This window comes from Rattus norvegicus, chromosome 9, assembly GCF_021556685.1.
Source record: "Rattus norvegicus strain SHRSP/BbbUtx chromosome 9, alternate assembly SHRSP_T2T, whole genome shotgun sequence".
Taxonomy (NCBI): Eukaryota; Metazoa; Chordata; class Mammalia; order Rodentia; family Muridae; genus Rattus; species Rattus norvegicus.
This window is the reverse complement of record NC_141542.1, coordinates 7,583,548-7,599,902: the sequence shown is the minus strand read 5'-3', so window position 1 is coordinate 7,599,902 and position 16,355 is coordinate 7,583,548. Positions and strand designations below refer to the sequence as shown.

Sequence of the window (16,355 nt, the reverse complement as noted above, 5' to 3'; positions counted from 1 at the left end):
CATGATAAAAGTCCTGGAAAGAATAGGAATTCAAGGCCCATACCTAAACATAGTAAAAGCCATATACAGCAAACCAGTTGCTAACATTAAACTAAATGGAGAGAAACTTGAAGCAATCCCATTAAAATCAGGGACTAGACAAGGCTGCCCACTCTCTCCCTACTTATTCAATATAGTTCTTGAAGTTCTAGCCAGAGCAATCAGACAACAAAAGGAGATCAAGGGGATATAGATCGGAAAAGAAGAGGTCAAAATATCACTATTTGCAGATGACATGATAGTATATTTAAGTGATCCCAAAAGTTCCACCAGAGAACTAATAAAGCTGATAAACAACTTCAGCAAAGTGGCTGGGTATAAAATTAACTCAAATAAATCAGTTGCCTTCCTCTATACAAAAGAGAAACAAGCCGAGAAAGAAATTAGGGAAACGACACCCTTCATAATAGACCCAAATAATATAAAGTACCTCGGTGTGACTTTAACCAAGCAAGTAAAAGATCTGTACAATAAGAACTTCAAGACACTGAGGAAAGAAATTGAAGAAGACCTCAGAAGATGGAAAGATCTCCCATGCTCATGGATTGGCAGGATTAATATAGTAAAAATGGCCATTTTACCAAAAGCAATCTACAGATTCAATGCAATCCCCATCAAAATACCAATCCAATTCTTCAAAGAGTTAGACAGAACAATTTGCAAATTCATCTGGAATAACAAAAAACCCAGGATAGCTAAAGCTATCCTCAACAATAAAAGGACTTCAGGGGGAATCACTATCCCTGAACTCAAGCAGTATTACAGAGCAATAGTGATAAAAACTGCATGGTATTGGTACAGAGACAGGCAGATAGACCAATGGAATAGAATTGAAAACCCAGAAATGAACCCACACACCTATGGTCACTTGATTTTTGACAAAGGAGCCAAAACCATCCAATGGAAAAAAGATAGCATTTTCAGCAAATGGTGCTGGTTCAACTGGAGGGCAACATGTAGAAGAATGCAGATCGATCCATCCTTATCACCCTGTACAAAGCTTAAGTCCAAGTGGATCAAGGACCTCCACATCAAACCAGACACACTCAAACTAATAGAAGAAAAACTAGGGAACCATCTGGAACACATGGGCACTGGAAAAAATTTCCTGAACAAAACACCAATGGCTTATGCTCTAAGATCAAGAATCGACAAATGGGATCTCATAAAACTGCAAAGCTTCTGTAAGGCAAAGGACACTGTGGTTAGGACAAAACGGCAACCAACAGATTGGGAAAAGATCTTTACCAATCCTACAACAGATAGAGGCCTTATATCCAAAATATACAAAGAACTCAAGAAGTTAGACCACAGGGAAACAAATAACCCTATTAAAAAATGGGGTTCAGAGCTAAACAAAGAATTCACAGCTGAGGAATGCCAACTGGCTGAGAAACACCTAAAGAAATGTTCAACATCTTTAGTCATAAGGGAAATGCAAATCAAAACAACCCTGAGACTTCACCTCACACCAGTGAGAATGGCTAAGGTCAAAAACTCAGGTGACAGCAGATGCTGGCGAGGATGTGGAGAAAGAGGAACACTCCTCCATTGTTGGTGGGATTGCAGACTGGTAAAACCATTCTGGAAATCAATCTGGAGGTTCCTCAGAAAATTGGACATTGAACTGCCTGAGGATCCAGCTATACCTCTCTTGGGCATATACCCAAAAGATTCCTCAACATACAAAAGAGACACGTGCTCCACTATGTTCATCGCAGCCTTATTTATAATAGCCAGAAACTGGAAAGAACCCAGATGCCCTTCAACAGAGGAATGGATACAGAAAATGTGGTACATCTACACAATGGAATATTACTCAGCTATCAAAAACAACGAGTTTACGAAATTCGTAGGCAAATGGTTGGAACTGGAAAATATCATCCTGAGTGAGCTAACCCATTCACAGAAAGACATACATGGTATGCACTCATTGATAAGTGGCTATTAGCCCAAATGCTTGAATTACCCTAGATCCCTAGAACAAACGAAACTCAAGACTGATGATCAAAATGTGAATGCTTCACTCCTTCTTTAAATGAGGAAAAAAAATACCCTTGGCAGGGAAGGGAGAGGCAAAGATTAAAACAGAGACTGAAGGAACACCCATTCAGAGCCTGCCCCACATGTGGCCCATACATATACAGCCACCCATTTAGACAAGATGATTGAAGCAAAGAAGTGCAGACTGACAGGAGCTGGATGTAGATCGCTCCTGAGAGACACAGCCAGAATACAGCAAATACAGAGGCAAATGCCAGCAGCAAACCACTGAACTGAGAATAGGACCCCCGTTGAAGGAATCAGAGAAAGAACTGGAAGAGCTTGAAGGGGCTCGAGACCCCAAAAGTACAACAATGTCAAGCAACCAGAGCTTCCAGGGACTAAGCCACTACCTAAAGACTATGCATGGACTGACCCTGGACTCTGACCTCATAGGTAGCAATGCATATCCTAGTAAGAGCACCAGTGGAAGGGGAAGCCCTTGGTCCTGCTAAGACTGAACCCCCAGTGAACTAGACTATGGGGGGAGGGCGGCAATGGTGGGAGTGTTGGGAGGGGAACACCCATAAGTAAGGGGAGGGGGGAGGGGGATGTTTGCCCGGAAACCGGGAAAGGGAATAACACTTGAAATGTATATAAGAAATACTCAAGTTAATTAAAAAAAAAAAATTCTACCAGCCAAAAAAATTTCAGAACAAGATGAGTTTAGTGGAGAATTCTATCAGACCTTCACATGAGTCATAATACCAATCCTGTTCAAATTATCCCACAAAATTCAAAACAAGTATTATTATACTTGTATGTAAACTACACAACAAAGAAACCAACAATTAATGGGAACTTAAGAACAATTTTGCTTATGATTATCAACACAAAAATACTCAATAGAATTCTCGCAAACCAAATCCAAAATAACATCAAAAGGATCATCCATCATGATCAAATAGGCTCCATCCCAGGCACGCAAGGATGGTGCAATATATGGAAATCCATAAATGTAATCAACTGTGAAAATAAACTCAAAGAAAAGAAACATATGATCATCTTATTAGATGCTGAGAAAAACTGGACAAAATTCAACACCCCTTAATGTTAAAAGTCTTTGAAAGATCAGGAATTTAAGGCCCATACCATAACATTGTAAAAGCAATATAGAGCAAAACAGTAGCCAACAACAAACTAAATTGAGAGAATGTTGAAGTAAACCCACTAAAATCAGGGACTGGACAATGCTGACCACTCTCTCCCTACTTATTCAATATAGTACTCAAAGTCATAGCCTGAAACATCAGAGAATGAAAGAATGTCAAAGGGATACAAATTGGAAGGGAAGAAGTCAAAATATCTCTATTTACAAGATGGATGAAGCAAAGAAGTGCAGACCGACAGGAGCCGGATGTAGATCGCTCCTGAGAGACACAGCCAGAATACAGCAAATACAGAGGCGAATGCCAGCAGCAAACCACTGAACTGAGAATAGGTCCCCCGTTGAAGGAATCAGAGAAAGAACTGGAAGAGCTTGAAGGGGCTCGAGACCCCAAAAGTACAACAATGTCAAGCAACCAGAGCTTCCAGGGACTAAGCCACTACCTAAAGACTATACATGGACTGACCCTGGACTCTGTCCCCATAGGTAGCAATGAATATCCTAGTAAGAGCACCAGTGGAAGGGGAAGCCCTGGGTCCTGCTAAGACTGAACCCCCAGTGAACTAGACTATGCGGGGAGGGTGGCAATGGGGGGAGGTTTGGGAGGGGAACACCCATAAGGAAGGGGAGGGGGGAGGGTGATGTTTGTCCGGAAACCGGGAAAGGGAATAACACTTGAAATGTATATAAGAAATACTCAAGTTAATAAAAAAAAAAAGAAAAGAAAAAAAAATATCTCTATTTGCAGTTTATATGATAGTATTCTTAAGTGACTGTAAATGTTCCACCAGAGAAATACTGAGCCGGATAAACAACTTCAGCAAAGTGGCTGGATATAAAATTAACTCAAACAAATCAGTAGCCTTCCTTCACTCAAAGGATAAACAGGCTGAGAAAGAAATTAGGGAAATGGCACCATTTACAATATCCACAAATAACAGAAGATACTTCGGTGTGACTCTAACCAAGCAATTGAAATAACTGTATTGCAAGAACTTCAAGTCTCTGAAGAAAGAAACTGAAGAAGTTTTCAGAGGATGGAAAGATGTCCCATGCTCACAGATTGGCAAGATTAATATAGTAAAAATGGACATTTTGCCAAAAGCAATCTGCAGATTCTATGCATTCCCAATCAAAAATCCCATCTCAGTTCTTCATAAAGTTAGAAAGAGCAACTGTCAAATTCATTTGGAATAACAAAAAACCCAGCATAGTGAAAAGTATCCTCAATAATAAACGAAATTCTGGGAAATCACTCCCTCTGACTTCAAGTTGTATTACAGAGCAATAGTGATAAAAACTGTATAGCATTGGTACAGAAACAGGCAGGTAAACCAATGGGATAGAATTGAAGAACCAGAAATGAACCCACACTTCTATGGTCACTTGATCTTTGACAAAGGCACTAAAAACAGCAGTTGGAAAAATGATAGCATTTTCAACAAATTATGTGGGTCAGCCTGTAGGAGAATGCAAATTGATTCATTTTTAATGCCCCATGCAGAGCTTAAGTCCAAGAGGATCATGGACCTCCATATAAAACCAAATATACTCAAACTAATAGAAGAAAACGTGGGGAAGAGCCTCAAACACATGGGCACTGGGGACAATTTCCTGAAGAGAACACCAATGATTTATGCTCTAAGATCAAGAATCAACAAATAGGACCTCATAAAATTACAAAGCTTCTCTAAAGCAAAAGACATTCTCATTAGAACAAAATGGCATCCAACAGATTGAGATTGGTAAACATTGGTAAGATGTTTACCAATCCTATATTTCATAGAGGACTAATATCTAATATATATCTAATACATACAAAAAACTCAAGAAGTCAGACTCCAGAGACTCAACCCTATTAAAAATGGATGACAGAGCTAAACAAAGAATTCTCAGCTGAGGAATATTTAATGGCTGAGAAGAACATAAAGAAATGTTCAACATCCTTAGATATCAGGGAAATGCAAATCAAAGCAAGCCTGAGATTCCACTTCACACCAGTTAGAAAGGCTGTGATCAAAAATTCAGGTGACAACAGATGCTGGCGAGAATGTGAAGAAAGAGGAACACTTCTGTTGGTGGGATTGAAAGCTTGTACAACTTCTCTGGACAACAGTCTAAAGTTTCCTCAGAAAATTGGACACTGTACTATCTGAGGACCCAGGTATACCACTCATGGGCATATACACAAATGTTGCTCCAACACATAACAAGACCACATTTCTCCATTGGCTTTATAGCAGTCTTAATTATAATAGCCAAAAGCTGGAAAGAACCCAGATGCCTGTCAACAGAGGAATGGATATAGAAAATGTAGTACATTTACACAACGGAGTGCTACACAGCTATCAAAAACAATGAGTTCATGAAATTCATAGGCAATCTGATAGAACTAGAAAATATCATCCTGAGTGACATAACCCAATCACAAAGAAGCACACATGGTATGCAGTCACAAATAAGTGGACATTTGCCCAAACACTCCAAGTACCCAAGATACAATCCAGAGACCACATGAAGCTCAAAAAGAAGGATGACCAAAGTTCACATGCTTCAGTCCTCCTTAAAGGGCTGAACAAGGGGCTGGAGAGATGGCTCAGCGGGTAAGAGCACCCAACTGCTCTTCCAGATGTCATGAGTTCAATTCCCAGCAACTACATGGTGGCTCACAACCATCTGTAAAGAGATCCGATGCCCTCTTCTGGTGTATCTGAAGACAGCTACAGTGTACTTATATATAATAAATAAAATAAATCTTAAAAAAAAAAGGCTGAACAAAAAATATTCATAGGATGAACTATGTAGACAAAGTTTGGAGCAGAAGCTGAAGGAATGGCCATTCAGAATCTGTTCCGCCTGGGAATCCAGCCCATATGCATACAATCACCAAACCTAGACACTAGTCCTCAAGCCAAGAACTGCATGATGACAGGAGCCTAATATCACCATTCTCCTGAGAGACTCAATCATAGCATGACAACTACAGAGGTGAATGCTAGCAGCAAATCATTGAACTGAGAATGAGGCCCCCATTGGAGGCGTTAGAGAAAGGATTGAAGGAGCTAAAGGGTTTTTCAATCCCATAAAAACCATATTACCAACCAAGTAGAGCACCCAGATACTAAAGCTTCAACCAAATAGTAGACATAATAGATCTATGACTCCAGCCGCATATGTAGCAGAAAAAAGCCTTGTTGTTCACCAATGGGAGGATAAGCCCTTGGTCCTGCCAAGGCTGGACTCCCCAGTGTAGGGGAATGTCAGAGCGTAGAGGTGGGAAGGGGTGGGTGGCTGAGGAGGTAGAAGGTCCTCATAGAAGAAGGAGGCATTGAGATAGTGGGTTTATGGACAGGAAACTGGAAAATGTAACATTTGGAATGTAAATCAAAAATATCCAATAAAAAAGAAATAAAAAGAGAAGAAAAATTAAAAAGATGAACAAGAATTACACTTATTCATTTCCCACCCACTATACTATATTTAGTTATGGTGTCTTTATTTTTTCTCACTTCAATAATAATTCTTTTCTTCTCCTGCCCAAAAGCAGTTTTGGATTGAAGGTCTCAGACCTAAAAAAATGATAAATTAAAAATTAAAAAAGATTCTGTATGCAGAAAAATTTTGGGTCAGTCAATAAAATAACTCACAAGTGATATGTACTCACTGATAAGTGAATATTCTCTTAAAAGAAGCTCAGATTTCCCATGATACAACTCACAGACTATATGAAATCCAATGGTTAAGAAGACCACATCAAAGTGTAGATGCTATAGTTCGACTCAGAAGGGGAAAGAAAATAATCTCAGGTAGTACAGGGAGAGAAGAATCTGGGGGAGAGAGGGAGAGGGAGAGGGAGAGGGAGAGGGAGAGGGAGAGGGAGAGGGAGAGGGAGAGGGAGAGAGAGAGAGAGAGAGAGAGAGAGAGAGAGAGAGAGAGAGAGAGAGAGAGAGAGAGAGAGAGAGAGACGGTGCTCCAGTTCAGAGAATGAGATGTGGGAGAAGTACAGATAGTCAGGATTTTGAAAGCATATGTGTAGCAATAAGGGAGGGGAACTGGGTGTAGACACTAGACAGTCCCAGATACCAGGTACCTAAGAATTTCCCAAGATCCAACAGAGAGTAAATTAGCCAAAATCCCCCACAAAGTGGAGATAGAACCTGTAGAGACCATATCCAGTTGATTGGCAAGGCATCGGTTTGGGGGATGGAGGCAACCATGCACCTAAAAAATTTTTAATTCAGAATTCATCCTGTAAAAAAGGAAATTCATGGATAAAAAGTGGAGTAGAGACTGAAAGAAAGGCTATCCAGAGACTGACCCATCTAGGGATCCATCCCATCTGTAGACATGAAACCCAGACATTATTGCTGATGCCAAGAAGTGCTTGCTGGTAGGAGCCTGATATGGATGTCTCCTGACAGTTTCTGTCAAAGCCTGACCAAGAGAGATGTGGATGCATAGAGTCAAACTTTTGAGTGAGTATGTGAACCCCAATGGAGACATTAGGGAAAAGAGGTGGAGTAGCTGAAGGGATTTGTAACACCATAAGAAGAACAGCAATATCACACATTTCAAACCCTCAAAGCTCCCAAGTACTAAACTACCAACCAAAATATACACATGGGGGCACCCATGGCTCCAGTTGGATATGTAGTATAGGATTTCCTTATCAGGCATCACTGAGAGGGTAACCCCTTGGTCTTATGGAGGATGAATGACCCAGGATAGTGGAATGCTAGGGTGCTGAGGCAGGAGTGGGTGAGATGATGAGAGAAGCACCATCATAGAGGCAGGGAGAGGGGGTGGGGGACAGGGGGCTTTGGAGGGGCAACTCAGGAAGTGGATAGCATTTGAAATATCAGCAAATAAAATAACCAATAAAAATAAAAGAGCTTGATGTTCTGTTATCCTAAAGGCAAAGATATACTTACATATTTACAGAAAAATAAGCAAAGCCTTAGATGGCTACCAGTCTGAAGCATGCAACCAGGATATCTAGAGAAACATGGGACAATTCAAATATCTGAAAGCCTATGATAAGTCTAGAAAAAAAGAGAGGTCACCCCAAAAAAGAGCAACCTGATGACTTGGAGAAATGTGATGAATCTAACTCTTCGAGCTGATTCATGAAAAACAACGGCATTAATATAATTGATCCAAAAAGGGCACTGTTATACTCACTTTTTGTATTATACATTAACATTCAACATAACAATGGAGAATCTAAATAATTTTGTCTGGTGGGATAAAAGATCACTTCCACATTAAAACAACCTAAGTTAATTCTATACTATTGTAAGGTCAGTAGAATCCTAACACCACAGCCAAGGTTCCTAATCTTTAATTCTTGAGAACCATCTCTGATTCAACAGCACTCAATTTCTGAAAGAAGCCAGATGTACAAAAGAAATGTTCAACACCCTTAGTCCTCAAGGAAATGGAAATAAAAGTGACCCTGAGATTCCACCCTACATCACAACACATATTGGCAAGAATGTAGAGAAAGAGGAACATTCCTTCATTGCTGATGGGATTATAAGGTGGATCAACCACTCGTCAAATAAGTATGGAAATTCCTCAGAAAATTGGGAAAAGTTCTTCCTGAAGACCCAGCTATACCATATATATACTGGGCATATATCCAAAAGATAACATATAACCAACATATAACTAGGACACATGCCCCATTATATTCACAGCAGCCTAATTTATATTAGACAGAGGCAGAAAACAACCCAGATGTCCCTCAAAAAAAGGACGGATACAGAAAATGTGGTAAATTTACACAATGACTATTAAAAATGACCATGAAATTTGCAGGCAAATAGATGGAGTTAAAACAAATCATTTTGAGTGAGGTAACCCAGTCACAAAACAAACAAACAAACAAACAAACAAAAAACCACATACTGTATGTACTCACTGATAAGTGGTTATTGCCACAAATTGCTCAGAATACTCATGATACAATGAACAGACCTTATGTAACCCAAGAAGTAGGAAGACCAACGTATGGACGCTGTGGGAGAAGACTAGGAAGAACTTCTGAGGTATATAGAGCTGGGAAATGGGGAACTGTTCTGTCCACTAAAAAGGCCCAGATTCCAGGGACCCAAGAGTTTGCCAGGTCCAGACTGAGATGATATTAGACAAAATACCCATCAATGGGTAGACAGAATCTGTAGAGACCATATCAAGGGGATAGACACTGTCCCCAGTTGAGGGATGGGGCCACCTGCCCATTCAAAAAATGTTAATGTAGAATTGCTCCTGTCTAAAGGAAATGCAGGGACAGAAGTACAGCAGAGGCTGAAGGAAAGGCCATCCAGAGATGCCCCATCTAGGAATTCATCTCATCTGTAGACACCAAATTCAGATGTTATTGCTGGTAGTTGCTGACAGGAAACTAGTATAGCTGTCCCATGAGTGGCTGTGCCAGAGACTGACTAATGCAGATGAAAATGCATGCAAACAACCATCAGATTGAACATAGGGGCCCCAGTGAAGTACTTAGGGGAAGGAACGAAGGATCTGAAGTGCTTTGCATCCCCATATCAACCATATCAACCAACCAGACCTGCCAAATCTCCCAGGGACTTAACAACCAGCCAAAGAGTACACAAAGAGGGGTCCATGGCTCCTTCTGCATATGTAGCAGATTTTGCCTTGTCTGTCACTAATGGGAGGGGAGGCACTTGGTTTTGTGGAGGCTTGATGACACAGCATAGCTATGCTAGGGCACTCTCTCAGGAATGGGTGGGTGAATGTGTTGGGGAGCACCCTCATAGAAGCTGGGTGAAGGAGGAAAGGATAGGAAGTTTGTGGAGGGGAAACCTGGAAGTGGAATAACTTTTGAAATATAAACAAATGAAATAAGCTTTACGAATTGTCAAAAAAAAAAAGACGTCAGAAAAAAATCTCAGGGTTCAAATTGTTGTGTAATTGAGACTGCATTAATGGTTTTCAGAATACTTTTATCCCAAAATTCGCTGTTTAAATATAGCAACAACATAAGGAGGTGGGGTAGACTCTAGAAGTCTTATTTCAGCATTGGTTACTATAAAATCAGGCTGAGCTGAGTTTCATCTTCCGTCATGCCGTGGTCCAGCCTCAACACAGAGTTCTCAACTGGAAGCTGGGATATCTGAAAGTTGCATAATAAATATACACAGATTACTCTTTGGGTACAAACTGACAGGCAATTTCAAGGCTTAAAGTCTCTTTCTTGCACACGCACGCAGCTTGAGGCTGCACATACTCTGCATTCTCTTGTGCACTCTGTTTTTTTTTTTTTAAGGCACAAGTATTCAGAGTCAAGATCAGACTTTTACATTCAGCAATCAACAGCATGGGTGAAAAAGGTCTACAGTAAAACCCTTCGTTGGAATGCTTTACACGTTCCACAGAACAGAAACTAAAATAACCTGTTATACAATTAGTCACAGATACAGTCCTGGAGTTTTTGTTTAGACTTGAGTATTGTCTAAAACATGTCTTCTTTGTAGCAGCTGGGCCCTGCCGCCACTGTGCTTGGCTGAGTTCACAAATCTGTCATAACCTGTCGCTTCTCTGCCTCTCCTCTCCTGCTAAGCTTGGTTTCCTGGCTGTAATTAGAACCTCCTGTCACTGCCATAGCTACTGCTGCTTCTGGAACCTCCATAGCTACCTTGGTTTCGTGGTTTAGCAAAGTACTGGCCTCCACCACCATAAGGGCCAGAGTTCCTGCCTCCAAAGTTTTCTCCTTTCATCGGTCCAAAATTTGATGACTGGTTGTTGTAATTGCCAAAATTATTGTAGCTTCCACCACCTCCAAAATTGCTTCCATCACTGCCAAATCCATTATAGCCATCCCCACTGCCACCATATCCACCACCACCACGGAAGTTCCCTCCTCGACCAAAATTGTCATTGCCACCAAAACCACCTCCACGACCACCACCAAAGTTTCCGGAACCACTTAACCTCTCTGGCTGGACTAAGCACTAGCCATCTCTTGTTTCGGCAGAGCCTTTCTTACTTCACAGTTGTGGCCAATTTCTGAATAACAATCACAGTATGGCATTTCTGAATAACAATCTTATCCACAGAGTCATGGTCATCAAAGGTGACAAAAGCAAAGCCCATCTTTTTTCCACTGCCTCTGTCAGTCATAATTTCAATCACTTCAATTTCCCCATACGGCTCAAAATAATCTCGTAGGTGATGGTCTTCAGTGTCTTCTTTAATACCGCCAACAAAGATCTTCTTCACAGTTAAGTGGGCACCTGGTCTCTGAGAATCTTCTCTTGACACAGCTCTCTTAGGTTCCACAAGTCTTCCACCCACCTTGTGTGGTCTTGCATTCATGGCAGCATCCACTTGCTCCACAGTGGCATATGAGACAAACCCAAAGCCTCTGGATCTCTTGGTGTTTGGATCTCTCATTACACACAGTAGGTGAGTGTTCCCCATTGCTCAAAATGGCTCCTCAGACTCTCGTCGGTTGTTTTGAAACTCAGCCCTCCAATGAAGAGCTTCCGCAGATGTTCTGGCTCCTTGGGAGACTCTGACTTAGACATGACAGCAGGGTGATGAGAGCGTTCAGCGATGCTTCCTCGGCAGCGTCAAAGAGCAGAAAGGAATAAGATAACGAACGTGTCCGGTGCACTCTGTTTTTTTCTACTGCACTTTTCTTTTCTTGAACTCCCACATTCATGCACACCTCCGTTCATTACCCTTTCATTCTCACACACACCACATGCACTCTCCTTTCACTTACACACTATCTTCATACACACCTCACATTCTCTCTCCATTCACTCTTCCCATGCTCTTCTCATGCTCTCTCACTCGCTCTCACATTTGCTCTCAGACTTGCTCTATCATTCGCTCTCACACAAGCTCTCATTATTCACTCCCTCATACACTCTCTCATTTGCTCTCTTGCATTTCTCTTGCCCCAGTCTTTTATTGATAACCCAAAAGCAGGTAGAAAAAAGGCATTGTCTAATCATTGTCAAATCAAATTCAAAAGAATAACCACATCCCACAAAGAATTAAGAATTACATTTTTTCCTCAAAGTTTCCAGCTTCCCCCATTGCCAGACCTGTGGCCAAAATAATAATAATTGCAAACTTATCATTATTTCAACTTTAACTTTTGACTTAATATACTTCAGAGCTCAGAGCTCCAAAGTCAGCTACTTGCATTTTCCTTGTGAAGCTCTAATGATAAATGACATGGGCAAAGCTGCCAGACTGTGGCCAGAAAGAATCAAATTAACCCTTAACGCAATAGTTCTGCTAGCTTTTTGCTCCTTGCATACAATGACTCTTGTAAGGGTCCTAGTATTTTGACTTAGTTTTATTAGTATATAATTTTATATATTCTATACTTCCTTAACCAGGAATCACTCTCAAATGTTGTGCAAAACGTATTTCCTAACTTCAGTAACTTTTTCATTTCTTAAGATCCCAATGTTGGCTCTAATTCATTTTCTAATAATTTCTGTAAAGTTTCTTTGCAAGTCAAGCATTAATGTGGAACTACTATTGTGCAGTCATTACATTGTTTACAAGATGAGGACACACAGCATGCACCTGAGCCATTAGGGCTGTGCTGTGCTGTGCCCCTATGCCTCAATTTCTAATTGTTTAAGAATCATTACATCAAGGAACATCTAGTTTCACCGAATTCAACAGAGCAGAAGGAGAGAAGGAAAGTCGGATATAATAGAATAATTGTGCACACCACGGCCAACTGAAAGGCAGTCATGCACAAATGAAGTTTATAAAGACGTTGTCCAGGGCTAAGGTTAGGGGAAATGGGAACAACCAGTTTTTACAAAGAGCTGCTGCGGGCTACTGAGATGTCTCCATCCCGGCCTCCTGCAGGCAGCCTCTTATTTCAGATGAAAAATAGAAGAAGGAAAGTAATAATTAAATAAGGGTTAGAGATTTGACTTTCATAAAAAGCCTAGTTTGATATAACAGGTAATAGAAAATAACTTTTATTATATTAATATTATGGGAAAACCATCAATGATCTTGGTGTGAAAGGTCACTGATCAAAATCCTTGAGTTGTATAGTTCTGCAGTTCTGTATAGCTCAGCAGCCTCAAGTCCACTGATCGTGGATGGAGAGATGGCAGGATAATGAATGTCCCTATGGAATGGCAGGCTTCCCCATGCAACTTGACTTGCCCAAGATAGCTTAGAGTTCAGGGAAGCTAGATGGGTGAAGGGAAGTCTACCTGCATGTTTCAAGAGTCTAATGGAGGTGAGGAGAGGCAGCAGGAGAATGGACGTTAACATGGAGTAGAAGGCTTCTCACAGTACCTTGGCTTGGCCCAGAGGGCTCAGAGAGCAAGGAAAATGAGTAGGGGAGGGGAAGCTTTCCTCTAGGTTTCAGGAATATGAGGGGATAGAGAGGAAGTTGCAGAGAGGCAGTCAGACAGTGGAGGTTCCCCTTGGATAGCAGGCTACTCCAGGCAGCTTGACTTGACCCAGAGGTTTCAGAGCAAAGTGAAGATGAGTGGGGGGAAGTGAAATTTACCATAATGGTTCACAAGTTTGATGGAGTTGTTGGTGAGACAATGGGAGAATGGAGGTCCCCTTAGAATTTCACTCTGCTCAAGTCACCTAGATTTAACCTGGTTATGTTCTGATACTGGCCTTTATGTATCCACATTTGGGCTGATTACAGGGTAGGCGCTGATTTATGAGTTTTTTTTTTTTATTAGATGGCTGTTTTGTTCTTTGGATTCTTCCTCCTCTCTTGACTACCAGGCAGGTGAACTGATAGGATGCATGGGACTTTTAAATCTTCTTATGTTTTCGAGACCAGTTTTATGACAAATTATATGGTCAATTTTTGAGAATGTACCACTAGGTGCTGAGAACAAGTTACATTCTTTTGTTTTAGGATGAAATATTCTATAGATATCTGTCAAAACCATTTGGTTCATAACTTCTACACATTTCTCTATGTCTCTGTTTAGTTTCTGTTTCCAACATCTGTCCATTGATGAGAGTGGGGTGTTAAAGTCTCCCAATATTATTGTATGCACTGTAATTAATGCTTTGAGCTTTAGTAAAGCTTCTTTATGAATGTGGGTACCTCTGCATTTGGAGCATAGATGTTCAGAATTTAGAGTGCTTCTTAGTAGATTTTTCCTTTGATGAGAATGAAATGTCCTTCCTTCTCTTTTTTGATAACTTTTGGTTGCAAGTCAATTTTATTTGCTATTAGAATGAGTACTCACTCCAACACGTTTATTTGGGCAATTTGCTTGGAAAAAATTTTCCAGCCTTTTTCTCTGACGTAGTGTATGTCTTTGTCACTGAGGTCTGTCTCCTGTATGTGGCTGGGTCCTCTTTACATATCCAGTCTGTTAGTCTATGTCTTTTTATTAGGGAACTGATTCCATTGATATTAAGAAACATTAAGAAATAGTGGTTGATGTTTCCTGTTATTTTTGCTATTCGAGAGGAATTATGTTTGTGTGGCTATTTCTTTTGGTTGGTTTGAAGAAGATAAATTTCTTTCTTTTTCTAGGGTGCAGTTTCCCTCTTTGTGATGGAGTTTTCCATATATTATCCTTTGTATGGCTGGATTTGGAGAAAGAGTTTGAGTAAAACTAGTTTTCTTATAAAATATTTTGGTTTCTCCATCTATGGTAATTGAGTGTTTTGCTGGATGTAGTAGCCTAAGCTGATATTCTTGTTCTTTCAGGGCCTTATGACATTTTCCCAGGACCCTCTCGCTTTCATAGTCTCTGTTGAGAAGTCTGGTGTAATTCTGAAAGGTCTGCGTTTATGCTACTTGACTTTTTTCCCTTAGTTATTCTTTCTTAGTTTCCTGAAATTAATGTTTTGACTATTATATGATGGGGGAATTTCTTTTCTGGTCCAATTTATTTCAAGTTCTGTATGGTTCTTGTGTGTTCATGGGCATTTCTTTCTTTAGGCTAGGGGCGTTTTCTTCTATAATTTTGTTGAAGATATTACTGGCTCTTTAGCAATATTTGCTCTCTTATCCTTAGTTTTGGTGTTATCTTTGTGTTCTGGAATTCGTGGATGTTTTGGGTAAGGAGCTTCTTGCATTATGCATTTTCTTTGACTCTTGTGTCAATATTTTCTATGGTATATTTTGTTCATAAATTTTTCTCTTCAATCTCTTGTATTCTGTCAATGATGCTTGCATCTATGACTCCTAATCTTTTATTTAGTTTTTCTTTCTACAGAGTGGTTTCTCTTTATTATTTCTCTATTGCTTCTATTTCCATTTTTAGATTGTAAATTATTTTGTTCAATTCCTTTCCCGAGTTGGTTGTGTTTTCCTGTAACTATTTGAGGATTTTTGTGTTTCTTCTTTAAGGGTTTCTACTTGATTATTTGAGTTCTTCTGTATTTCTTTAAGGGTGTTACTTATGTCCTTCTTAAAATCTTCTATCATCATTATGAGATGTCACTTTAATGGTTTTCTGGTGTGTTGGGGCATCCACAACTTGCTGTGGTGGGAACTGGGTTCTGAGACTGCCAAGTACTTTTGGTTTCTGTTGCTTAGGTTCTGTTTCTGCCTGTCACCGTCTCGTTATCTCTGATGTTAGTTGGTCTTGCTGTCTGTAGCTTGTTTCTCCTGTGGGCCAGCCTGTCTGTGATCTTAGCAGTGAAAGCACTCCTGGAAGACCAGCTCTCTCAAGGTAAAATTGATGTCCGGAGCACTGTGGACAGCCTTTGTCCTGGGTGCAGATGGAGCCTGGAAGTATCCTTTCCGTGGTGACTCCTTCATCCCTGCGTCCTGTGCACTCCTGGTGGTTCCATTTTTGGGCAGTTGTTGAAGCAAAAGTGGGGTCTCATCTTTGGGCTTATGTGTGAGAACACACCTAGGAGACTAGCTTTCTCCAAGCAGGTTTTGGGTCCTGAGGACTTTGGGGAATTCTTAGCTCTGGGCACAGGTAGAGACTGTAAAGATCCTCTGCCAGGTTGCTCCTTCATTGCTGTGCCCTGTGCACTCCTGGTAGTTCCCTCTATGCACAGTTAGTGGAACAAAAGTGGAGTCTCACCTGCGGGCTTAAGAATGAGAGCACTCGGGGTTGGGGATTTAGCTCAGTGGTAGAGCACTTACCTAGGAAGCGCAAGGCCCTGGGTTCAGTCCCCAGCTCCGGGAAAAAAAAAAAAGAAT

The 16,355-nt window shown here is 40.7% G+C and overlaps 1 pseudogene; it reads right to left on the bottom strand.

The window, feature by feature from the left end:
* Positions 1-10,772: 10,772 nt before the first annotated feature.
* Positions 10,773-11,748, bottom strand: LOC148003264 (heterogeneous nuclear ribonucleoprotein A1-like 2; annotated as a pseudogene).
* Between the last annotated feature and the right edge of the window lie 4,607 nt (positions 11,749-16,355).